The sequence below is a fragment of the Ixodes scapularis genome, unplaced genomic scaffold, assembly GCF_016920785.2.
Source record: "Ixodes scapularis isolate PalLabHiFi unplaced genomic scaffold, ASM1692078v2 PGA_scaffold11__112_contigs__length_91849675, whole genome shotgun sequence".
Taxonomy (NCBI): Eukaryota; Metazoa; Arthropoda; class Arachnida; order Ixodida; family Ixodidae; genus Ixodes; species Ixodes scapularis.
Window position 1 is genome coordinate 10,902,171 of NW_024609837.1, and position 27,207 is coordinate 10,929,377.

General features: G+C 46.0%; 1 protein-coding gene across 1 annotated transcript in view; it reads left to right on the plus strand.

The window, feature by feature from the left end:
- LOC121834992 (protein Wnt-4-like) overlaps nt 1-27,207 on the plus strand; it is a 116,099-nt gene that overhangs the window by 25,711 nt on the left and 63,181 nt on the right. The gene's annotated exons all lie outside the window — the stretch shown is intronic.

The following is a 27,207-nucleotide window of genomic DNA, read 5'->3' on the forward strand; positions in this document are numbered from 1 at the left end:
GCACGTGCCTCGTGCATCGACGCACCTTACGCTACTTTTAAAACATGAAGGGACTTCTTTATTCAACCCAGGATCCCCGGGTTTTGCAGCGCGAGCTTTCACTCCACGTGCTCCGAGCGGGCGTGCTAGCTGCCCGGTCAGCCACCTATCTCCCTTAAAATGTTTCAATAGGCTTCGGAAGCCGCAGCTCGTCCTACAAATACCTACTGTGCCTCGATGAGAATACATAAACTAGCGGGGTGATTTAACACTACATATCAAAGTGCAGCGATGAGAGAAAGCCGCGAAACCGCTTGACATACCTTCTAAAAGATCGTAACTTGAAAGTCTTTCTGGATCCATTGGTCGCATCGCTGCTCGTCAGTTGAAAACACCCCGGCACACAACACTTAAAATGTATTGACCCTCAAATGTGCTGTAAACACTCTCGTCGACGGTGGACGAAGTTAAAAGAACAAAGGCTCGTGTATCGTCTCCCAGCAGATCCAGCCGCCTTCTACGTCTCAACTCCACGGTCTTGCTTTTCCTCGCCCGCGAGGCGTCTGGCATGTGATAAAGTTGCATCGTCACTTCGCGTGATACTTTTTTTTCTATGTTTCATTCGCTCTAGCGATTGCAACCTATGACACGCTTTCCAGCTTCGCTTTAAATGAACACAACAAAGATGACAATGCATATGTGATTTAAAAAAAAAGGCGTTGCGTGTTTGGGCAATTTGGCGAGCAGCGTCAGCAGCGTCAGCATCGTCATAGGCCTACTTCTGTCGGCCAGTATAGCGTTGTAGCGTCCGCGTTAAGGCCTCCTGCGTTGCCCAAGGTGCGCTGCGAAAAGGGACAACTTACCATAGAGTGCAACTTAGGATTTGCTTAGGGTTAGTACAAAGTTGAGCGTGTCAAACTTTCACACAAGCAGAAGCGTGCCTGGTCTGGTGCGGAACGCGAGATCCATGGCGAGATCACGAGATAAATGCAAAGCAAAGCAAAAATTCTAACGCCGTCGAAGCGCACGCAACGTCTTTTTTTTTAATTACATGAGCATTGTTATTTTTGCTGTGTTCATTTGAAGCGAAGCTGGAGAGTGTGTTTCGGGCGTTCCAAAGTAAAAATTAAAAAAAAAAAAATAAAATGAAAGCGTCGCGACCACTGATCTCTATTGTAGTAGGCATGGATCACGGATCTGGAGCCTGTCGGTGTCGCCACCGGCGGCCATTGCTTGACACCAGGCAATCCACGCAAGTCTGTGGGAGAAACGCACAAAAGTAAGAATATTGAAGCATGTGTGATGTGCTTGGAGGCGAGTATTTTATTGTGCGCTGCGATCCTTATGTCGGGTGATTGGAGATCGAATCGCTATTTGTCAAACGTTCGAACACCGATTAAAAAAATCAAACGTACCGGAGCACCTACGGCTGAGCTAAAGCCCCTCGATGTGTTTGCGTTTGTCTTGCAAGTAACGTCAAATGCGCGAGTGCACGAGGCCCATGTCTCGAGCGGCCCTTGGAAGCAAATGGCGGCGCAGCACTGAAATGAGCGGGCCTTGGAAGCGAATGGCGGCGGAGCACCCGCTCATGGCACGTGTCTCGCACGCTTCCACAACAATGGTTGGCGGTACTTGTAAAAAACGCTTTTATCAAGGGGCTTTAGGCTGAGCCGGCAAGCTTGCTCTCGTAGTGGAGTAAACAAAGGAACTTGCCGTCAATGAGACCGTCTTTAGGGAAGCCCAGAAGTTGATGAATGACAAAGAAGTTCCCTCTCGACAGCGGCTTTCCGGGAGTGAGCGAATTCCGCGTAGCAAAGCCTTAGAGCTTGTCGTCTGCTAAACCCAACTCAACGAAACCGCCACCGACTCCGCGGTAACTCTAGGTAACTGTCGCCTGATTGAGCTGCGCTACAGCGGAGTCACTCTCGACCACAAAATATTTATTTATAAGAACTGCGAGGGCTGTCAGTTTTAATGTTTGTACGCGAGCTATATGACGGGCTTATCGAAAAGCATCCAAAAAGTTTCAGTGCCGACAACAGCTTAGAAACAGGGGAATACGTCACTTCTTCTCGTTCTTCCCATAGAGTCCCATGCATTGGCTGGTGTCAATCAATGGCTGCCGGTGGCGACACTCGGCCCCAGCTGCCGAGGCCGCGGTCTGCGATCCAGCCTACTACAATAGAGATCAGAGGTTGCGACGTTACATGTTATGACGTCACTACACAGAGATAAGAAACGCGTATCCTAGCGGTGGTGGCATGAATCTGGCACTTTGGATTATGTTGCAGCTTTGAATCTAGGCGATTTCAAACGTCCATAGGTTTTTTTTTTTTTTTCGTTCTTTGGTATTACATAAAGAGAAAAAAAAAATAAACTCAGCCAATGTGAAGTAAGTAGTGCAAGGCCCAATCAGGTGAGTTTGTATACTCCCCAAAATGAGGTCGCCACAGTTTGTTCAAAGCTTCAGTGCAGGAGGCCTGTACGCGACTACAACACAGGCGCCTCCGGTAGCGTTCGCGAGACACGCGACAATTTACTACAGACGCGAAGCGGAGTCCTGGCGTCCCATCATGCACGATCCATGAGCGTAAACTAGCGTGTCTGCGTCCCTCAGCGTCTGTCCCCAGGCACCAACAGAACATTTAAAAGGACACAACGAGACGACCAACAAAGACGCGACCTAGAATTATCCTATTTCGCTTGCCAGGAGCGCTGCTCAAAACTTGAGAGCTATCGCCCTCAAATATGGTTGTTGTTGTTTTTAGCGTTGAAGTATATGCAAACAAAACAAAGCAAATATGGCGTCCAGTGAATACCCCCTCAAGGTGCTCGGTGGTGAAGACTTTCTGCTGGCCCGCGATACTTGGCCCGAGGTTCTGTGAGGCAGCTGGCGTCATAAAACGAAGCGCGTAGGCTTTGGTTTCTGAGAGATGTTGGCTATAACCACAGGCAGCTCGAGAAACGTAGTACGAGACCGGTCTCGAGCAGCTTATTGCCCAACGAGGTAGAGGCGCTTGGAGCGATAAACTGTGCTCATCAGGCAAAAGTGACCACCACTTGGCTGCCGCCCTTACAATTTTAACCACTAGACAGGTGACCGTACCAAGTCGCGAGGCTTCTACGCAAAACTGAGCCGAGATTTGTACTGCGATCGCTGTAAAAAAGCCTGATAAACTACTTTTTCAATAGCCCCATGTCTAGCTCCGATTAAAACCCAAAATACAGCACCGCGTCTGACGGCACCTTGCGGAGACATTGCGAAGCTGCCCGAGTTTTTGTCGTAAAAGACACATTTTGGGCTAAAAACAAGCGAAACGTATAACGTATCTCGTCGGTACTGTAATTGAAAATCAATGGGAAATTATTTGTGCGCGGTACTAGGTTAAAATCTAGACGGAAAACTATAAGGTCAAGTGTCTAGTGGTCAAACATGTGCAACATGGCAGCGGTCAATTGGGGGTCACTTTCAGTTGCCACTTCGTCGATCTTGTTATTATGAGCGCTCCGCAGTCCACGAGATGACAGTATGAACGGATAGATAACACCAAACTACGAGTCACGTAGCAAGAAGCGTGAGGGTAATGCGGAGTGCAGGTTCGTCTGCTTGCTGCACGGTGCTTGCGACGATGTCAGAAGGCCGAACTCTCATGGGCTGATCGAAACAAACAAAAAAGTAGTGGTCTCGAGGCATCCAGCGTTAAGGTCTATATATACCCACCATCCTTTCAATCAAACCATATCAGAGATCGGCGTCGTTCTGACGTTGTTCTGTGCAACAAGCAGACGACTTGCACGCATTCTGCGCATGCGCAGGAGCTCTTTTCTTGCAGAATATGAGATGCCTACCGCGCGTCCAGAGTCCGGTGACTCAGCGTTTTTCATCAAAAGTTATAAGCGCTGGAAAGATGTACAGTATAGACCAGTGTCTGCTCTGTTCCATGGGCGCCGCCATGTTCGTTTATGCTGACGTCATGACACAGAAGGGGGGCTGCGTTTTTTGAAAGGCTCAGTTTCTTTTAGAAACCTTTGCCCATATCGTATATTTCGTTTCAGCCTAGGTCCGAGCGCGGCCGATATTATGAGCCGAAGGGCCAATCAAACAGCGAAAAAGGCACAACGTCATGGTGTGCTCTCTGCAATTGATAGGAATAGCCGGTATTCGCCGTCCCTCTGTGCGTGCTCCTCTGCCGGCTAGTCCTATCAAGCGCCGAGTGCACGCCATGACGGTGCGCTTTTTGCGCTGTTTGATTGGCCCTTCGGCTCATAACATCGTCCGCGCTCGGACATAAGGTGAAACGAAGTATAGTGCAAGAACGTAAGAAATGCACAGTCACGAAGCTCCAAGAATCGCTCCGACGCCAAGAGTGTTGAAAAAAGCAAAAATATTGTTTTATGCGCAGCCCCCCCCCCCCCCCCCCCCTCTTTACAAGAGCCTGCGTTTGAGATTATTATTTCCATTTTTATCGCTGGGCGCTAGGATATCGGACACTGGTCTATAGTCTGGCACAGACGGTCGTAGTCATCGTCTGTGTCAGAATTGGGAAGGGTACGGTCAATTCCGAGGGAGGGTGGGTGAACACAATGTGACGCGTGCCCTGCTGTGTTCATTGAGCTGTCGGCGACTCTGCGAGGGCCACACCAGCACCCCCGAGCATTCCCAACAACATTCGCGTGCGAGGACCACCTGGGCCTTGCGTATGCCTCTATTCCCGTTTTCATCTGTCGGCTTGCGTTTTCGTTCTTCATACTTTTCTTTCCTAACTTGAGCCACCCCTCAATTCAGAGTCACGCCTCAAGGCAACGTGAAAAAAAAAAAAGGAAAAAAGGTGAGGTTTAGAAATAGAAAGGGAGAGAGAAAGAAAGAGAGAAAGCGCGAACATTTGGATTCTGTCTGAAATTTTTGGACCGTGTTTTGTTAATCTTGGTGGCCGTCTCGGACGAACAGCACATTCTTCGTCTCAAGACACAAATCCTGGGCAGACAGTTTTATTTTTGTTTTGTTTACTTTTCCATTCTTTTCGAGCGTTCAGCGAGTCAGCGTAACCAAGGAAGCGCCCGTGGAAAGGGCCGTCAGCTCTTACAATCAACAACGCCGCCCCCTCCGCTGCCGAGTCGCCGATTTCGCGCTGAATATAGGGGCTGACACCTAGAAGAACGTGCTCGGCTGGGGCGGCAAACAGCGTGGGGTGTGCGTCCACTGCATTGTAAGAGCTATGCGCTTTCGAGCACAATGTTCTCTTAAAAGTCACATCGCGGATTTCACATTAACGAGCTTTTATTGTAGCCAGTGTCAATATATCGATGAACCTATGATAGTGCGGAACAAAGGTATTGAGCACGCTCGAAAATATAAGATAACCATTTTTTGTGGATTTTTTTTTTCGTAACTTACAAACACACTCGTGAAAGGAAATGTGACAGTTGAAGCAAATAAATTATGTATATATAAAGAATACATGCACACAACGATTATAAAGGATAATATCCTCTTACCGCTGTGTTACCCTAAGTACTATGGAGTCGCAAAATAAGTCGGGAACAAAGAAAAAAAAAAGCGAATTTGTGTTTTATGCGGATGCGTTGATGAAAACTAAGTACAGGTCGCATCTCAATTACATCCAGGCGGACATGTCGGCCTATAGTTTTGAAAAACTGCGTTCTACCGAACACAACTTATTTTAGTCACTAGGAACAGTCATTCCTGCTGGCACGACTCTTCCTTCTGTTGTTTCTTTTTCCTTTTTTTTCGATGGTTTTTAATTCAATTGATTCACTACAACTGAATTAACTGCCACATAAAATGCCTGCGCCAAGTTTGTGTATAAACAAATGCAAGGATGGCTTCCCGACTGGTGTACCATGAGTACAAGTACGTGCAACTTGAGTGTGAACATAGCTAAGACATGGCTGCGGCCAATGACCTTGCTTGCAATCTTCTATAGCTGGTATTCACTGGGCGCCATACTTGAGCGCAACGTTGACAGCGCAAATCTGGGTGGTGTGAAGTGCACGTTGCGGAAACGTTGTGAAAGCTCAACACGACATTGTATTTTTTTTATGGGTAGCGGGAGCATAGTTTGGAAGTACTCTCTTCCCCGGATACTACTGAAACGTTAATACTCTTGGAAGAGTTCTGCGACAACCTTAAACTTTGATAGGATAGCTAGAGAAAAAAAAAATATGATAGCAACCTAAAAAGTGCAGTTTTCTCCTTGTTTGTTTGCATTTCTTTTAAGAGCGAAGTTATGATGTTTTTTATTGCTCTTCTGTCCCCCATTCAGAGCATATTCACCAATACTAAAATACGAACCGTTCGCTGTTTACGAGTTTCTCGACTCCAACGCGGTGGAACACTGAAATACATGATCTTGTCAATTATTCCGGCTAAAAGAAACTGAATTTCTAGTTATCTTTTCTTTGTAATTTGTTGCGTTGCGTGACAAGGTAAAACTAGAAAGACTGCAAAAAAATTAGCCGCTTGTTTTGTGTCCGGAAACGATGCTGTCGATTTCAGTGCGACGCACACAAAATATATTTCAAAATGGAACTTGACCTAAACTCGCAGCAAACTTTGTTTGAAGTTTCTTCATAGCATTTACCATTTGACAATTGGGAGGCCCACAAAGATACTTGTTCATAACGCGACCCCACTATCAATCTGACCGTGTTTACAACACTCTAACGCGTCAAAAATTTTCATACAAAAGCAGAGATTTCTTTTTCCAAGAACTAAACAATTGTCTTCGTCTTAGGGTGGTGTGCTATCAAATGATGTCTTTTTTCCAAGGTTCGAATAAACCCCGCGTGGTTTCTTTTATACATTAGCTTATATTCCATTGCATAGTTTATACGTTTGTTTGTAGGTCATTTGTTTTTCCTGCGTTTGAATGATTTCTCCGCCGTGCAGCAGAGGTCTGACTGACATTGTTGGCATTTGTGTGTGCATATCCCCCAACCGTAACGCCTGTTTAGACGCTGCGGGTATCGCATGAACATATAAATAAATTAGTGACTGTCGATAGTCGTTAGATCTATTGCTATATTACCCAAGCATCAAGGAGAATGCAGGGATTGGTGTTCCACGCGCCGCACATGCTGGCCTCAGCAGTAGTAAAGGCCGGTTCAGACACTTGCGTTTGAGTGCGTTTGACTGCGTTGCGTCGACAACCGAAAGCGAGTCACCGGCACATCTCTGCCTCGTATAAAGCGTGGACTCCAATTCAAGGAATCCTCTTGGCACGCGATATAAGCAGCAGGGATGTCCTGGTTTCTCGCTGCCGCAACGCAGTCAGACTCAACTGTCTGAACCAGGCTTTACTTTTCTGAAGGAAATACCTGAAACAAATGGCATCTGGCACGCGCGTTGGTCAACGCTTTATTTTGGTTATTTACTTGGAATCTTTTATACAAGGAAGGCGTGCACGTGTGGCGCGCGGAACACCAATCCATCCCTGCATTATTCTTGATGCTTGGGTAGTAGAGAGTTTTAGTAGATCGTTCCGATACCTCCGATAGCCCCGATAACGATACTATGGATGCGCAAGGGAGGCGGTGGCGGAGTATCGGGATATCGTTATCGGAGTCATGGGAACGATCTACTAAAGCCCTCTAATATAGCAATTATGCCCTACTAAAATCTCTATTAGCAATATATATTTTAAAAGAAACCTTGGCTGCCCCTTGCGTTATTTATGTGTAACTGGTGATATTATTTTACCTCCTAGCATTTCTATTTTTTTTTTTCCGTGACTACTTGTGAACTGGATTCTTCAGAATAATAACATTTATTAACTCTTTTATTTCTCTGTACAGTTCGTGTGCCTGCGTTCAGGGGTTTCACGGAAGCACGTGCCTCCTTTTCGGCATGCACTGCGACCCGGTGTTTCGCAGTGCCGAACAGCGAACAAAGAAGCCTCTTTTCGCGGATCGGCTCAAAAGTTGGGGTATTTTTTTAGTGTCGTCCTCCCGTGTCGGTCTATAGGGCGGTCATGAGAACTTCGTACCGTCAAATTCATTGATAACAATAAAAAAGGAGTATTTCATTACTGAACGAAGATGCGACAACTTAAATTAAGGACCGATCATCTTGCCAAAGGCAGACGTCATAAATAAATGTACAGCAAACTAATGAAATATTTCTTTAAAACTATTTCGGGTGTTTTCTTTTTAGCTCTCGATAGGTGCACCTATATCAGTGATTTAGAGAGCCGTCACTAAATTTCTAATCTAAAACTGATATTAAAAACAAAAACTTTTTTCTGCACAAGAATCGTTCGAAGATACACAAGTCTGTTATTGCCTGTTCGATGTGGTGGACAGCAATTTCGCGTGTATGTGCGCATGACAAAGAAAAAATGTACACTAGGAAGCGTGGCGGAACTCTGACGACCAAGCACGCAGAACGTCAGAAAACCGAGTAGTGCATCAAATACAGTTTTTTTTCTATTCAAATAAGAATCAATTAGCAAGAGGCTTGCTTATCTGCAAATTGACTTGACCGGCACACTGTCGAGAACAAACCTTCACCTAGACCCAGACTATGCCAGTGTAGCCAGGTATAGGGAGTATTCACTGGACGCCATATTTGAGGGCGATGTTTAGAGCGCATGCTTAGAACGAGCTCATATCAATAGGCTGCTAAGACCGGCACTCTTGATGGCGCGGAATGCACGTTGCAAAAGAACTGTGGAATCTCGCCATCAGCACGCGCTCAGCATTCGCGCACACAGCTATGACCGCCAGTGAATACTCCCTATTCAGAATTGTTCGCTTGGTTACACGCTGCTTCAGGCCAGGTTTGACCTTATTACAAAGTCGAGTGCAGAGTAGAGACAAAAATTGTTGATCAGTCCTTCCTGCATGATTGTTCGCCTAGATCCAGTGTTGGCGGTAAAGAGTTAAAAGATTTTTTTTCGGTAACGCAGTAACCTACTCGTTACATCTTCAAGGCAGTACCGGGTAACGTGTTTACGTTACTTATATCGAGTAAAGTGTAATGGTAGTTACTTTTTCTTCCCAAGACTTAAAAAAATTACACTTCAAATTTGCTCGTGTTTCTAGGCGCAAAGTCATGTGAATTTTTTAGTCTTTTTTTTCTTTTGCGTTTTTCTGTGCGTTTTTTTTTTTTCGTGCGAATTTAGGTGAAACATTTAAAAAATATGAAGTAATTATGTTAAGTTTCTGCGTGAACATAATGTTCCTTGAAATATGACGCTTACGCATGCCTGAAAACTCAACAGAAGTAAAAAGTGTTAATTAAAAACGAAAAATACCGCAAAAGCAACGTGCGTTATTTCTTATCGGTAACGAAAACGATGACGCGTTCCTTTCATTTGAGAGTAACGAGTAGCGGACTTCGGTACTTTTTTCGGTAACGCCTACGACACTGCCACATCGCGGTGCTGAGTGGAACAATATACGTTAGGAAAACAAGCGTGGGGATTGTTCCTCTGTGTTTCTCTAAAGCGCGAGACACATGTACGACGAAACCGTCCGATCCGACGTGCGGACTGCCGGAATGACCTTGGGGGGAGAGGGTTTTCATAGCGTCGGAGAGCATTGAGAACCCTCGCCTCCGACCGTCGGACGTCGGAACGGACGGTTTCGTCGTACGTGTGTTTCGCGCTTTAAAAGGCACGTACGCGATATCTTTAAAATATTGGTTTTCACTTGCGTCATCATATATATATATATATATAGAGAGAGAGAGAGAGAGAGATATTGTAAGACAAATTTTATGACATATGCGATTTCACAATATATATGACGACGAGGTGCGAATTCTATGACTTTATGCATCATAGGAAAATGTTTCCATAAACAGCGCAATTACAATTCGACTTTTAAGGCTGGTGCTAAGTTGCTAGCATCCACTAGAATTGTGCGTGGCCTGCCTCACATCGTGACATCCTTTCGATTCAGATGAAACAATCTAAGGTACATAAATGGAAGTTGAGTTGTGTTAACACAACAATATTAATGTCAACATTTTTTTTTCTTTTATTGTTAGGGTGAAATATAATAATGCAAATTTATGTTTTTGATAGCTTAAAATAAAAGCGGATTGGATGAACGATGAAGAACTATAAGTTGCACGTTCAACTAGACCCTATATGCTTTAGCGTTTCAACCCGGTTCGAACCGGTTTGAGCCGCTATTTTTGCACTCCGTGACTGAACCGGAACTAAATCTGAAGCCGTGACCCCGAACCCGAACCGATAAAAGTTTTGATCCGATGCTCTGGTCTAAGGTAATACCTTAGACCAGTGCAGTCCACTTATAACGATATTGAGAAAACCGCAAAATCCAATCGTTATAGCCGATTATCGTTATATCTGGATCAAATCAAATCTAAAAAAATAGCGATCAAATCTAAAAAATTTGATCGCTATAAGCGATATATCGTTATATCTGGTATCGTTATAAGTGGATTACACTGTATAGCAAAAGGGCTTCTCAAACGAAGCACACTTAACTCCAGAGAGGCCAGTGCTTCGCTGTTCTTCGTGTCGATGAGCACTGTATGTGTGTTACTACTTCCTGTTGTAACTAGCCCTCTTTTTTACAGTGATTGGTCACTGCACATATGTCGTTTCACGGCTGATGGGACCAGAAAGTGATTGGCCGAAACTGTAAGAAGACGGCAACAATGATGATGGTTCAAGCTATCAACTTCTAAGTGTTGGGTTACAAAGAACGTGCGTAAAAGTAACAAGGTTCTTCACGACACACTCGCACGTGGCGATGGCCGAGTCGCGAATAATAAGAAACCAACTATTCGCAAAGTAGCGACGGAAGTAACGTCGTTACTCGCATCGTTACTTCAGAAAAAAAGTAATAGAACTACAGTTACAAGTTACGTTGGACATTTTACAGTTACAAGTTACGTTGGACATTTTACAGTTGCACGTTACATTGTAACGTGTTACTAGCCCAGACTGCTGAAGGCAACGGGCGCGTGACCAACTCATTTCTTAACCTGTCACCGACTATAGATCTATGGAGTGATCCATTCATATGCTGCTCGTACAAAACAGTTCTTTAGGTTCTGCAGCTTACCCGAGTTCAGACAGAACCCCTGAAACTAGAAAATGTCAGATTCCATGTGGAGCTATAAACTATACAAAGCTATAAAACTGCCTGGCTGTACGTGTGAAGTGGTTGTCAGGGGGTGTTCCAAAAGAACAAAACGCTACCGCGAGAATAATCGTATAGTTTACGTAAGTCGGATGCTGGAGTTAGCGTACCGCCACCGGGCCACGCAATCTCGCCTCCTTCTTGGGCCAGCTGTGGTGGCATTCCAACACGCCGGTGCGACGCGGGTGAGAGCCTCTTTTCCCCCTAAATCAGGAGAATGCCGCCGCTTCCTACCGTTCCGTGCAAACGTCGGCAACCTCACATTTGCTACGCGGCTTCATCGTTGGGGGCGCTGTAGACAGGAAGTGACGTAATTTTCTAGCGTTGCTGCTTATCAGAAAAGAAAAAAAGAAACGAAGTGAGGATCGCTTGGTGATAGTTAAGGGGAGCGAATGGGCTTAGAAGGGCGGGAGGAATCATGTTTTTGTCTTTTTAGACTTGGGCTAGGTGGCGCAAGCTACCGTCCGTTACAAAGTGTATAGCCATTGACATCCGTCCATGCGGTAATAGCCTTGTGCGCATTGTCGTGTTTATCTGGCGAGCTGTGGCACCCGTCCACAACTTGTGCACTAGTTATCCTAGTATCCGATGTCGCGCATGCGTCCACTGTTCGGTGACTCAGAAGTTTTTTCGCCCGTGAGAGAAGCGCTCGAAAATAGAGGTGTGTGAATACTGGTTCGAATTAAATGGCACAGTGTGGCTGCTAGCTTCAGCAGCGTAAAGAGAGCAGGCACGTCGAGTATTTTTATTGCACTTTGACAGCTTTCCTATTGTTTTCTATTCGCGCACCTTTAGTCTTAAGAAAATCGAAATCGATAATTGTGGCGTGACATTTCACTTTTAGCTTCTGTGTGCGTTTGCTCGTGGCTCTGACTGCGCCGTGAATTATTATGAAACAAATTGTGATTCGAATCGTATAGCGCATCATCATAGCTCCCGCACTGTTGAAAGAACCGGCCGTCTTGGCTTTCCCTTGCATTGTAAAGGCTATCAATGACGCAGCGCTATTCGATTCGAACCACTATTCGCAGAACCGTAGAAACAAAAGTATAACATATTATCTATCCCCCCCCCCTCTCTCTCTCTTTCTCTCGCTCTCTGTCTCTCTTTTGTACGCACATTCCGAAATATCTTGGATCTTCCTTGAAGACTCGCGACGTCATTGCACTGAACTTGTTTCACAAGAAAACTGCCTCCATTGGCCACGAGACCAGGATCATCAATTTGTCAGCGACATTTGCAATGGTGTGTAAAAATCACGATGGTAGCTTGAAGCTGTCGCGTCCTTAAAGCAACACCGTCAAATTTGTCAGTCTGGCATTGCTCTTATTTCCATGAATTGAAGTAGATTTCATGATGCTGGAGGCATCATAGTGGGGCATCGGTGGCCGAGTGGGCTAGCCTAGAGCCACTCTATATGGCAGCGTAGCTGCCAGAGTAGCGACACGACGCAAAATTATCTAGATACACGACATCAGAGGCGCCTATAGTGATCTCTATTTTGGGCCTGGGAGGTTTCTATGGTAACCGTACTGCTAGCGACGCCGGGCGTCAACCTTCATCTATACTCCGTTTCACCTTCCGTCCGAGCACAGCGAACGCTAGGAGCCATCCCAGCCAATGCGGCGTTGAGGGAGTGTCATGCGACCTTGAGCTCCCTGTATGGCCCCGCCCCACCGGCAGGTCACGCGGCTTTCTCCCGGCGCTGGATCGGCTGGGATGGCTCGTGGCGTCCACTGCGCTCGGACTGACGGTGAAACGGAGTATAGTTGATATCTCCATTCGTTAATTGAAATTGGTAAAAGTCTAAAGACCTAAAAGACGCTTTGCAAGGTGGTACGGCACGGGCCTCTAAAGGAGCGGTGCCGGTTCTTCTGTGAAATGAGACGATTTGCAGCGTGCACGGACAAGGCGAGGGGTTTTCCGCGCCGCCGGGATGGCGACGGCTTTGTGGGACGAACGTACCGTACCGTCTTTGTATTTTCGAACTTCGCTCCTATGGAACAAAATCCGATTACGCCGGCCAGGACAGGACGATTGCCTTGGGACAGGACTGCTGCTCGACTGCCCCATAGTAAGAGAATGTATGCTTAGCACCATACTTCTTCAAGACCCAATCATTCATTCAAGATGAGATCATCTCACCGACTGGCGGGGAGCCACGTCGACGACGGTATCACCCTAGTTTTGGGCGATGAACAGTCGACGGGGTTAAACCAAGAAGGACAGCACGGTGGTCTACAGAGGATTGTTAACGCCATCCAAAGAGACCGACGCCGGATATGAGGTGTTCTTGCCGACAGGCCAAGTGGTCGTCCGGAAGTTTACCGGCATGCAAAATGTCAATATTTTTATCTGGTGTAGCACGCATACCCGTGTTGAAGGGGCCATGAATTTTTTTTTTTTTTTTTTATTTGATGTAGAGAAAGGAAATCAGAGATGTTAGCCTGGAGTTGATCTCCTGACTGGCTACTCTGAGTGGGGAGGGGAGTTAGGGAATGAAAGATATAAGTATGAAAAGAAGGCGTTCCATCTCAGGCCCACACACACACTCACACGCACGCGCAGTACATAAATTAGAAAAAAAAAATGCGGGCAACGTTTGCGACCTTAGGTCAGAGTCTTTTGTCAAGGCCTGTTGCTGACAGGAACTTTAGAAGGGCATTCGTTGACTTCGCAGCGTGGCTTTCGTCATCCCATGGTCCAAGAAGATGTTGAAGAGTGAGGGCTGATCCAGTTGTCTGATGAATGTCTTTGTAGAGCTGGTGCCGATTATCAGTATACTTAGGGCATTCAAGTAATACGTGTTTGATGGCTTCAATGGTTCCGCATAGGGGACAGTTGGGTGATTCGAGCTTTCCGATGAGATGAAGGTAGTAGTTTGTGTAAGACACTTTTAGGCGCATTCTATGAAGGACTGCCTCCCGTCGCCTCTTGAGACCGCGTGGAACTTGGAACGTTAAATTTGGGTCAATTATTTTTAAGGACGAGCTCTGGTGGGCGACCGCTTTCCAATGACGCGCTGCAGTAGACCTCCCCAGGAGTGCCACAGCTGCACGAATGTCTGATCTTGTAAATGGAGCCATAACTTGCTGAACGTGGTCATGGCCACGTGCAGCCATAGCATCAGCCATTTCATTTCCTTGTAGGCCACAGTGGCTAGGTATCCATTGGAAAGAAATTGAATGTCCTAAAAGGTTAGCATCTGCATGAACTTTCAGAATTTGTAGAACTAATTGCCTATTTGGACTCTTTCTACGTGGAGACTGCAGCGATTGGAGAGCTGACTTAGAGTCAGTAATAACTGTCCAAGTGCGAGGAGACACATCTAATATGTAAGAAAGCGCCTCACGAATGGCTACCAACTCTGCCGCAGTGGAGCACATTCTGTGAGACAACTTGTGGCCCGCGCTCAGACAGAGCACCGGGGACGCCAATCCAATCGATGATCCTTCAGGTGTAGTCGATGCATCTGTGTATAAATGGCAGGAGGAAGAGTGCCGCGTGTATAAAACAGACAAAGAAAGTTGACGAAGAACAACTGGAGGGAGCGCTGATTTTTTAATTATTCCTGGGATGTCTGTGTGGAGCACAAGAGGGGGCAACAACCAAGGAGGCGTAGCGAGGATGAGAGAGTCCTGATATGCATCTGGAATGTTCTCTTTGTGATCAATAATGGCCTGTGCAATGCGGCTGTAGAAACACCTCTCCGGTATGTCCGCTAGGTGGTGCGAGTCATGCCGTGTAAGGTGCCTTATGTGATTTCGTAGAGTCTCCTGAACGCGAATGGCTCTGATAGGTAGGCAGTGAGTTTCAGCTATTGTATCAATGGTCGAGGTTGAACGAGGTACCCCAAGGCATACTCTGAGCGCCTGTGCTTGAAGAGATTCAAGCTTTTTCATGTTTGTGGGACTTAAGCCATGCATAACTGGTAAGCTGTAGCGGAGAACGCCAACGAATAAGCTGTTATATAAACGCAGAAGTCCAGCTACGGATGTCCCCCAGGTTGTGCCGCTTATAAACCTCCCTAAACTAATAAATGCAGAAAGCTTCGTCTTAAGATGTTTTAGTTGCGGATTCCATGTTAGGCCCTTGTCTATATAAACTCCGAGAAAAAGATGATTTGGAGTGTAAGGAATATCTGTACCATGGAGGGAAAGAGGGTAACGGCTCATTTTCATCCTCGTGAAAGCTACAGCTGCTGATTTTGTTGGAGCAATTTCAAGCCCCCGATCGTGAAGAAATTGGGATACTTGAAAAGTGCCTTCTGTAGTTGAGCATGTACCTGCTTAAGAGAGGCAGCGGTTGCCCATAGGCAGATGTCATCGGCATAAAGTGTAAGGTGCACGGAATCTGGTACAGCCTTCGTAAGCCCGATAAGTGCGATGTTAAAAAGAACCGGACTAAGAACGCCCCCTTGGGGTACGCCCTTCGCTAAAACATGATATGAGGTGTCGCTTTCTTTGGTGTGCATGTAGATTGTTCGATTATGGAGGTAGTCAGCAACCCAGTCAAACAGTCGCCCACTAATTCCAACTGATTGGAGTCCTTGTAGAACGGCTGAATGTCGGATATTGTCGAAAGCTCCACGTACATCGAGAAACACTGCTATAGTAAACTTTCCCCGAAGCTTCTGGTCTTCAACATGGGCTACAAGATCGATGACGTTGTCAATCGAGCTACGGCTTTGCCTGAACCCCGTCATTGTAGCTGGATATGCTGAGCTTGATTCGAGGAACCACTCCAGCCGTGACAGAATTAACCGCTCCATGCATTTGCCGACGCAGCTAGTTAAAGAAATTGGCCGGTAAGACTTCAAATCAAGAGGAGACTTACCCGCTTTGAGTACAGGAACGATGTTCGCAATTTTCCACGCTTGTGGAACACGACAGTTTGTCCATGAGTCATTAAATATCTGAAGCAGCAGCTGGCGAGCTGCTGGTCCTAGGTGGGCAAGTGTACCGTAAGTAATTTTATCTGGACCAGGCGAAGAAGAGTGATCAAGGGAGGCTAAAACTTCATCTAGTTCTGGCGCACTGAAGATGGCATTCATGGGAGCTGAAAAAGAAGTATGTTCAGCGCTTAAATGCAGTGAAACATCGTCGTTTAAGGCTGGTAGAACGAGTGAAGCGCAAAACTCTTCAGCGATGTCACGTGGCGAGCGACCTGTGTGGAGTGATAACGCAAGAAAAGGCGTTTTTTGTTGCGGTTTGGATCTTAGTCCGCGAGCAACGTGCCATATTTTTGACAGTGGAGCACGGGGATCAAATGAGGAAGCACATGTTCTTCTCCACTTCTTCCGACCTAGTTTATCCAAGTGACGGCGGATATGTTTTTGAGTGCGCCTGTCTACTCTTACGTCAGCAGCTAATTTGGTTCGTCGAGCGCGACGCTCTGCCCGTCGACGAATCGCTCGAAGTTTTTCGTATTCCGCATCCACAACGGTGCGCGAGGCTGGGAGACGGACAGTCCTGGTCGCTTCCGTCGCTGATAGCTCTATCGTTGAGACAAACTTCTCGTAAGTGCTTGTTCCTTGCAGGCGCAGTTCCACATTGTCTCGAAAACATGGCCAATCTATATATGAAGTGAGAACATGATTATAATAATTTGCTTGGAACCCTCTGACCGTTATGTAGGTAGGCATATGGTCACTGCCATGAGTCTCTATATCAACAAGCCAGGAGTTTTGGGACAGGAGCTCGCGCGACATGAACGCAACATCTAAACAACTACTGCAGCGACTACCTCGAATGAACGTAGGTGAACCATCATTCAGGAGACATAGGTCGTAAGAGTCCGCCAGATCGAGTAGCTCTCGTCCCCGTGGCGTCGTCCTTACACTGCCCCACGCCACATTATGGGCATTGAAATCACCTACTAACAAAATGTGGGATTTGCATTGTCGAATAATATTATCTAATCTCGAGATATCGAAGCCGCAGGCCGGAGCTATGTATACAGAATAACGGTGAATGTAACTTTCCCCTTTCGAACTGTGACACTCACATACTCATTGTCCGGATGAGGGGTGATATCATGTGACACATAGGTTAGGTCTTTCCGGAGCGCAAGAAAAACTCTACTAATGCCATTAGGACGAACCGACTGAAATGTTTCATATCCCGAAAGTCGAAAGTCGGATGGAACGCGTGATTCGCTGATAGCTAAGATAGGAAAGTGATACTTGAACATAAGCTGTCGGAAGTCGGAAAGCCGAGGACGAAGTCCTCTCGCGTTCCACTGAAAAACGGTCGCATTTTTAAGACTCTCTTGGAATGACGAAACGTCAACCATTATTCTGATGCGAATTTCCTGCCATCGCGATAACTGCGGGTTCGAATACTAGGATTCCTTGCAGAATGCTTTTGAAGGCACATGGTGGTAGTTGTGCCGTGAAACTTCGTAGGGCAGAGAAGACAAGGCAGATGATATCGCCAATTGTCATGGAGCAGAATACGGAAGGTGCAGGTTGCTGGGGACGCTTATCAGCTTTGACAACGTCGCTGTATGTGCGCCTGTTGGTCGTGCGGGAAGATACGTCTGTAGCTTTGAGCTTATCTGTAGAGGTAGCGGGCTTGCGAGGAGGTCCTTGGTTTGGCGTTGGTGGGATTGTTGTAGATGCCCGAGTCTTCTTCTTGGTCTTCTGTGGCGGCCCCTTAGGCTTCGCACCTTGTTCGGCAACGCTAGGCGTTTCTTGGGCATCTGCAGTGTCCGTTGCACTAAAAGTAGCGCTTTTTGGAATTGTGTTCTCGTTCGACGGCGAAGCGAGCTTTGGTCCATGAACAAACTGCTTTGTTCTGGCTAGGGCTCTGAGGCGCACCTTGCAATTTACATAGTCTGCAGGGTGTTCACCACCGCAGTTTGCACACTTGACTACCGTTTCTCCCGGGCAGTCCCTCGTTAAGTGTGGTTGAGCACACTTCTTGCACTTGGCGTCTCCTTTGCAATATTTTGCAACATGGCCAAGCACTTGACACTTGAAGCACCTGGTCGGCGCTTCGATGTACTCGCTGCCCTCGTGTTTGGTGAATCCGAGGCTTATTCTGCATGGGCGTTCTGTGTTGGGGCGGAAAGTTAAGACTGCCTTGTCTGTTGGTTGGGCAGCTTCCCCAGGTTTTCCTCGACGTCGGTAGAGTCGACGGGCTGCAATGACCCCGTCTTGCTGCAGGAACGTGGCCAGCTCGGCGTCCGTGTGCCAAAGGGGTACGCCTCTGATTATGCCACAGTTCTGCAGATATGTTCTGGGCACCGTGGCTTGAACGGGAACTCCGCCGAGGCAGCGAACCTTCAAAAGGCGGTCCACTGTGGCGGTTTCAGCGACTTCTACTAGAAGTCCGCCTCTGGCAGTGAAACGATGTCTTATTATGGCAGCCGCCGCCTCTGCGTTTACCTCGGCGCTCAAGCTCAATGGATTTTGATGTTGCAAACGATGTCCTTCATTTGCAGGCACAAAGAGGACAGGGATTCCAGTTGTTCTCTGATGGCGATGCTCAACGAGAACGAACCCCTCAAGATCGCCCTCGATGAGCTCTTGTTCCATCGAGTCGCTCTCCGCCGCCAGTTGTTTGGCAGGTGTTAAAGCAGAATTGTCGCCTTCACCGCCGCGTCGTTTACCGAGAGTAGAGCGCGCGGATGGAGTGTCTTGAGTGACGTACGCGTCTTGAGTGACGTACGTGTGGTCTTCGTTTGGAGATGTCTGTGAATAACATGAAGATCCGGTCGCAGATGCCAGTGCAGAAGTACCGGGTTGAGAGGTCATGTCGTATTTCGGGTTCCCCGAAGGGACCCTGCCGTGAGGAGCTGCAACCGGTTGACCCTGGCCACGGCTGGTGCTTTCGGGTCTCTTCTCCTTATGTCCGAGCGTATCCAAATGTATTCAAAGCTTGAAATACTCAAAAACGTGAGGGCAGAGAAAAGAACGGTAATTACTTCTTGAATCGTCGTCTTCCTCCAAGGGGCCATGAAATGATTCTTTAACTTCTTCTTCATTAGCTTTAATCCTCAACTCCAAAGAGAACAGTGGAATCACGCGGTCGTGACATGCTAGGGCACCGGTGCGATGACCCCAAGCTTCCACTGTGCTTTTTAAGCACACCATAGAACTTGTCATTCGCAAGTGCACTCATGTGCACTCGTTGGCCACGAACGCAAATTCAAATATTCATCGACGAAATGATTGTTTACGAGCGCATACGTCCAGTGACGCAGTTTTCGTGTCAAATACGTGAGCTGGGGTCGGCTGACGTCATTTTGGCTTTTGTAGGCATTGGAAAGAGGATATTTAGAACCATACACACATGATGATAGCATCATAGCACACGAACATTAATGAGTAGAAAACGGGCCCAGCTACAGAAAATAAATATTACACTCGTAAAAAATAATTGTCTGTGACTTGTTAATTACAAAGACGAACACACCTCTGAGGATATAAATTTAATAGTGTGTGATGACGCATTCTTATAGAGCAGGTCATTTCATATACGTCATTTGAGCAAACGCCAGCTTGTCACTTGAAAAAAAAAAAAAAAAAAAAAAACACTGCGATCAAAAGCAAGCTATTGGTAAAAAAGCACGCTATATCAAAATCTTCAGAACTGTCAATTCGTAAAATCGTCGATTAGTACGAAAGGTTAAAGGTCGCAGCCGCTTCCTCGCTTAAAGTTGCTGTGATTATTCGGTGACCCAGGGCTGAAACGAATTCCCCTAAGCCCTACACACGACGTATACCTTTTGTTTTGATTCTCAGAAATTCCAACATTCAAAGGAAGCTAGAAAATGCGAAAATGTTATCCTAAAAGCTATATCGTAAGATCGTTGATTAGTACAAAACGTAAGGATCGCAGGAGCTACCTCGCTAAAAGTATGTGATTACGCGGTTACCTGGGGCTGAAACAACTTCCCCAAGGTCCAACATGCGACGCATACAATTCGCTTTGACTCTCAGACATTCCAACTTTCAAACAAGGCTAGGAGTATGCGAAAATTGCATGCAAAATGTCATCGATCCTCGAGCACATCCAGGAATATGAGCACCGTTACAGCGATATGACTGATGCTGTCGCACAGGTGCTAATATCCAGAGCGATCTTGCACAGAAAAGGTATAAAGTAACATTCTTTCAGATCTTCACGTTATACCTGCGTCAGAGAGCACGGAGAAGTCCGAAATCGTCGGCAAGCAGCGGCACATTACGACTACCGCGCACCGAACAAACTCGTATCCACCAGCTCTGGGCGCTGTCATCTTACCGGTGACGTCACGGCTCTTGAGAGGTCACGTGACAAGTCGTCACTCGGTTGCTACGGAAACCGAGCCAGCTCAGCTCGTTGCTATGGTACCGAGTGTGACCAATCGCGGTGAGAGGCGGCACAGGAAAAAGCGTAGCGCTACTCTGGCAGCTACGCTGCCATATAGACGCTTTACACACGCGCCAGAATACAGCCGCCATTGCTGACCTTCTCTTGTTTTACCGAGATACCGAGCCACTGAAATTGGTGTGGACGAGCCTCCACAAAGGCCAATGCTGGGGAGAAAGACAGAATAAAATCTATAGGTTGGCAATGACCTAGCCTCCTATGGTAATAATGAAGTGAAGTAAACGTAATAGGGGGAAACAAAAACTGAAGGTCAGTTATGGCGGCGCCCATGAACAGCTGCTGCAAAGCGTCTATCGAGTGGCTCTAGGCTAGCCCACACCAGCTCGGGGCACGTGGAGTGAAAGCTCGTCCTGCAGAACCCAGGAATCCTGGGTTCAATCCCCACCCCTGCTCGTTTCGATCTGGATGAGCATCGTACCGGTGTGCAGTCGTGTACCACTGCTGCGTGATGCACGTTAAAGACCCCAGGCTAGCAGTCGTACTGCACTAGCGCTGATCTACAGCTGGGAGACTCGTCGTCCGCTGAGGCAGACCAAGTTCTAGGCTGTATAAACATACACACAACCCAATTTTTTTTCGGTCGTGTGCGCTCGTCAACAATCAATCCGTTGACCAGTATTTTCATTCGCGTTCGTGGACAATCAGTGCCGTGACGGGACTTACCATCACTTGAGAATTACAAGTTCTATGGTGTACTTAAAAGGCACGGTGGAAGCTTGGAGTCATCGCAGCGGTGCCCAAGCACGTCATGACGTGATTTCTCATTTCGCATTTGAGTTGATATTGCTATTGATATTGATATTTATTTTGGCTCAGGGGCACGAAGGCTCAGGGGGAAGTCTCAGGAAGAGGAAGGCTCTGGAGGAGGAAAACTCTGGAGGACTAAAGCTAAAAAGGAAAAAGTTAAAAAAAGCATTTCATGGTCCCTTTAAAGTAAGACAAAGTAGGCTCTGGTTGATACAATTCAATACAGACACAGCAACTCTGGTCGGTGGCAGCTCACGAACCGCAGGGGCGTGGCTTGCTATGTTAACTACGGCTTCTTGCTTCGTGATTGGTCAGTATCGCGTATCAACTAATTCCTCAATCTCATTGGCTGCGGATTGATAATAAAACGCCCGGGGCCCTGACCACACCCTGCGCTTTTTAACGTTTTCTGTAACTATAACGAAGTTGCAGGCTTGACGAAAAATAGTCCCTGGAGAAGGGGAATAAGGGGACAAAGGAGAAACACACATCTCCAAACACAGCTAGGTGACTGGTGCGCGACCGAAAGAAGTCCGCCTGGTCCGGGTATCGAACCTGAGACCTCTCCATTTCCAGTGGAGCGTTCTACCTTTGCATTAATTGCATTATTATAATAACCTTACATTGCAGACCGTTCACCCCTGTTGATATTAGACTGCGTGGCAGCTGATAAAACACGTTTGCTTTTAACGACGTCTAACTCCTGGTTAGCTCAGTTGGTACAGCGCTCTACTGGAAATGTAGAGGTTCCTTGTTTGATACCAGGACCAGGCGGATTTTTTTCGGTCGCGCATCAGTCACCTAGCTGTGCTTGGAGATTTGTGTTTTTCCTTCGTCCCCCTGTTCCGCTTCTCCAGGGACTATTTTTCGTCATTGTTGTCCAGCTGGCTTGCACCTTGGCATTATTTGCATTATCATAATTCCAGACCTGTAGGGATGGACAAACATCACTTCGAAGCGAATAGTGCAGTGTTCTCACCATAGCTTCATCACAATAAAAATCATACTTTTGGTTTCCAGTCTAGGTGGCGCAACCTACCGCCCGTTATAAAGAGTACAACCGTTAGCATTCATCCATCCATCCATCCATCCACAGAGAGCCGGTATCCAGCTGCTCTCCCTCCCACTCTGAAGGCTAAGAATAATGCAGTGCTATTCAATTCGAACAATCATTCCCTCATCGCCGGTTGGACTTCCCTCTGAACCCAATCAAACAGTGCCAAAAGTGCATCGTCACGGCTCTCGTTTTCTTTTGGGTTTGCTCGTGAAAAAAAGCAAATAAAGGCATGGCTTAAGGAGTTAATGAATTAATGAGTTGCCAGAAAAAAGCTGAGACGCATCTTCGTCGTGGAGGGAAGAAGAGTACACATCTGGACATCGGAACATCTAGGCGACACGGAGGATGCAACAACTCCCTGAAGCTCGTCCATGGGAAACGCGGCGTTCAAATCTGCTTCGTCGGTACCTTATCCGAACGATCAGCAGCTTTTCGTTCTCCTCTCGACTGGGGCGAGGAGACTCGCGAGGAGCAAAACAATCCTCTTTGTGGCTTTGCGGGCGTCGGTTACGTGGGAACGTACTCCCACCATGCCGGGCCGCCGCTCCTTGCGAGATCGCATTAGCCGAGACCCCCTTGATCGCATCACGCGGCAACTTATTACGGACGAGGATTAGAAGGGCGCACCGCTTGAGTCATTAGAGGCGGATGCTGGTGACGCTGGAAGGGAGTTATCAAAGAGTCACTTGAGTCACGTTCCTTTTTTTTTTTTTTATCGCAATTTTAGTTGTTACATGCGCATGCGCGGGAGAGTGATGAGGAATTTTCTTGGTGGATTTGGAACATACACGTACGCGCTACTGAAAACAAAAATGCAGCTAAATAGTGTTGCTGGTTACTCGGTCGAAAAGTAACTGTGTACATACATTAGTTTTCTACTGAGATTCAAAATGAACGCGCTACTAATCAGCTCAAACCGAACGAGTTACTTTCGCAAAAATTAATGTGCCGTTTGTTTTTTGTTTTTTGTTTTTTGTTTTTTACAGTAGTTGTTTTTTTTATATTTTTTGTCGTTTATAATGCCTCGCTTTTCAAGGCATTCGTAGGCATCTTTTTCTTAGGGTGACAGGACGGGACGTCTGGGCCTCTAAACTCGTCAAACACAAAGTTGGGGCCGAAGTTGACGGAGAGCACCGATTGGTCTATCACGACGATGACTTTGCGCTTTTTTCGCCAACGTCCAATCAGCGCGCTCTGCGAACTTTCGGCTCCAACTTTGTGTTTGACGAGTTTAGGGCCCCTGGTCACCCTATATTAGGTGCACTAAGATTGTATACACGACTTATACAATCTGCTGAAGATCTGGTATATTTATGGAACAAATCATATCAACGTTTTATTCTCTTCTTCATGGGGAAAGAGACGATATTCTAGTACAGAATATAACGATATTCTGTGCTAGAAAAATAATGGTAGCTCGTTTTGACGCTTCGTTAACGCCAGCCGATAACGATACGACGCACGCGCGCACAGGCGCTGGCGGATTATCGGAGGCCGTTATCGGACGGATAAAACGATCGGCTAAAACTGCCTATTAGGGAGTGTGATGGCAGATTGCTGCGCTCCTATAACAATGCCCCACACTGCGCAAGAACCGTCGCGCTGGTGGCGGCCATTATGCGTGCAGGTACTTGGTATCTTTATAGGAAACAATAATCTAGTAAAATTTACCATTATGTCGGTGCCATCCGCGCACTTATGCGGTGTTTCGATCAGGCGCATAATGAACACGTTTCGAAATTCGCGTGCCGATTATTGGAAGGTCAGAACTCTTGCACAATGGCGGAACAAGTGACGTCGTGGAGCGTGCAAGTCATCCCATAAAACAGCGAACTTCGGAGAGTGGCCAACACTACCAGCCAACGAGCCAGTTAAACAGTGTCATAAGTGCAACGTCACTGCGATCATCAGCTTTTTCTGTGGGTGTGTTTTTCCTTCCACTAAAATCAAACGCATAAGGTGTGCCGTGACGTTGCGATTTTTGTCCGCCATTGTGCAGGGATTCCACAGCCACGAAGAGAGGGCAGTGTATGAAAAGGGGTCTATACTGCCCGGGGAATATATATATATATATATATATATATATATATATATATATATATATATATATATATATATATATATATATATATATATATATATATAATATATACCGGGCGTTTTGGCGAAGACTTTCAAAAATCGTAAAAATTAGGGCGTTCGAAAAAGAAAAAAAAAAAAAAGAAACTGTCTTCGGGAACGAACTTCCAGCCACGGCGGACGTCAGGAATTGCCCCAAAAAAAATACTAATTAGCCAACTAATTACTTAAAAATTGTTAATTAACTTTTTAGTTAGGGAAAATAGACATATGGTTCCAATTAGAAAGTGGCTGAGCGTCATCGAAAACCACTAAATCAGTCAATTTCAGAAAGACTTTGAGCGCGTGAGAAGGGTAGTTGTGCACTAAAGTTACCGCTCGTGGAGCAGGTACAAGGCTCGCAATTGCACGCGCTGCCCCCCCCCCCCCCCCCCCCCCCCCCCCCCCCCGAGCGACACACGCTTGACGCCCAAAAGATCTGGGTGTGCGTATGCCGCAGGGATGGGCAGTATTTCAAATACAAGTATTAGAAATACGTATTTTAAATACCTTGTGTATTTTGCATTTGTATTTAATTACAAATTGGGTAATGTATTTGACGTGTGTATGTAAATACTAAAACGGGGGTATTTCAAATACAATTGTAATTAAATACAATTTTGTAGGCGATAATACATCCCTCAAATTTATTGTCACTGTCCAGAGCAGGAAGACAACTACGTTCTGCACCGAATGCAGTGTCTCTCAATCAAGCACAAGCGTTTAGTGACTTTGTGATTATGGCGCTAGTCCAGGGCAAGAATAGTGACGAAATCGACGTTCACAGGCAGACTGGCTAAATAAGTGCCTGCGACAACTTGTGAGGCTTTCCAGCCTGTTTCCCATCCATATTTTTGCATGGAACACCCTAAATGCGCGGGTCGTCTAGATTTTCGTAACTGGTGCGAGTTGCAACAATAAAAAATTCTCTAGCTAGTGCTGCGCGTCTTGGTCGTCTCGGTTCTTTGTTGGTCTATACCAAAATGTAATCGACAAAAAAAGCTGCTTGAAGCTCTGTACTTTTTTCACCTATTACGTCCAAGCTGATTACATTTTTTTGTGGTTATATTTCTATTACGTTACTAGAGCCTCGCACACTAACTCCCGAGTGTGCGATGCAAAATTAAAATGAGATACCCAGAAACCCGTTACAGGTGCCCTGAAGTCGCTGACGCAAATTTTGAGGAATGTATTTGGAAAAGTATTTGGAGGAGACAAAGTACATTTGGTTGTATTTGTATCTTGTACTTAAATGCTTTTTTTCGGAAATGTAATGTGATTTGTAATTAAATACATTGTTGACAAAGTATTTTTTATTTGTATTTCGATACATATTTGCATGTTTTTGCCCATCTCTGGTATGCCATAACGCCTGGTCGTTGGTTATTCGTGTTGCCTCGCGTTTAGTTACATCTTCGGGGAAAGCATACCTAATATTCAGATTCACGGGATAAAAATGCCCTAAAATTCTTCTCAAACTCGTTTTTTTTTTTTTAACTCCATCATCTTTGTAGCTCCCCACTTTCAATTGTGTATAAGAATATTGGGTTGGATGAACTCGATTGTAATCTCATACCAACCTCAGCATTTTTCCAAACTCTCAAAATCCAACCCACCCCCCCCCCCCCAAAAAAAAAAAAAAGAAAAAAAGAATGTCTGTGAGATCTTGAAAAGATTAGTTCGGTAATATAGAACAACAAGATTATTAAAAATAAAAATCTTTCCGCTTACCAAACTTGAAGCTATTCACTCAACCAGTCAGGGTAGAACCAATAAAAACTGGATAGCCGAACGAACAAACGCACACAAAAAGTATTAAAAACTACAACGTACAACCCCATTAAAAAAAAATGAGTTTGTGAAATATTAAAAAGGACTAACAGCGGTCCGATCTTGTAAAGCCCTCTCGACTGCAGTACTCGGTCGTGTTGCGGAAAAGCCAGCCTCGGGTCTCGTCGAACAACGTTTGCCTTTTTTTGGCGACCGCGTGCGTTTGCTGTCGCCCTATTTTGAAGAGCTCCCTCGTCGTGAACTGGCGAAGAGGATATCAAAGAGGGAAAGGGAAAACAAAAAGAAGAGAAAAAGGGGGGGTCAGGAGGTCGTGTTCTCCGTAACAGCGTTACAGCGCGGCGAACACACAATGCGATCACGCTCAATTGGATTAACGGAGGAGATGGGGCGGCCTATCTTGGCTTCGGCCTCCGGGGAGGAACGCTTTTATTTAAAAGTGGCGGGACAGCGCCCGAGCGCTTAGGGAGATACAGAGGGAGAGGGGGGTAAAGTAGCACCGAGATTTATGGGCCCCAATTTAGAGCATCCCAACCATCAAATATATATATTTTTATATATATATATATATATATATATATATATATATATATATATATATATATATATATATATATATATATATATATATATATATATATATATTTTTTTTTTTTTTTTTTTACGCGGCGACACATAATGCAATCATAGTTCTTCCTTTGACGTCCCTCGGTTTCGTTGACGATTTATTTATTTCTTTTGTTGATACAAAAAGTGCCGATGTCTTCAATATCTTCTCTTCTGTTGAACTATACATTGCATCGTCTTGTTCGTTTCTTTTTTTTTTTTTTTTTTATTGGGTGGAGGACCATAAATTGTCTTTATTCACTTTTCTTTCTTTCTTCCTTTCTTGTGTGTGAACAGCGGTCATTTGGGACGAAAGATCAGCTCCGTTTCCATGTCACATTCAACTGACAACCTCAAGGTTGTGCCGTTAACTGTAGATAATTCGTGAAACGA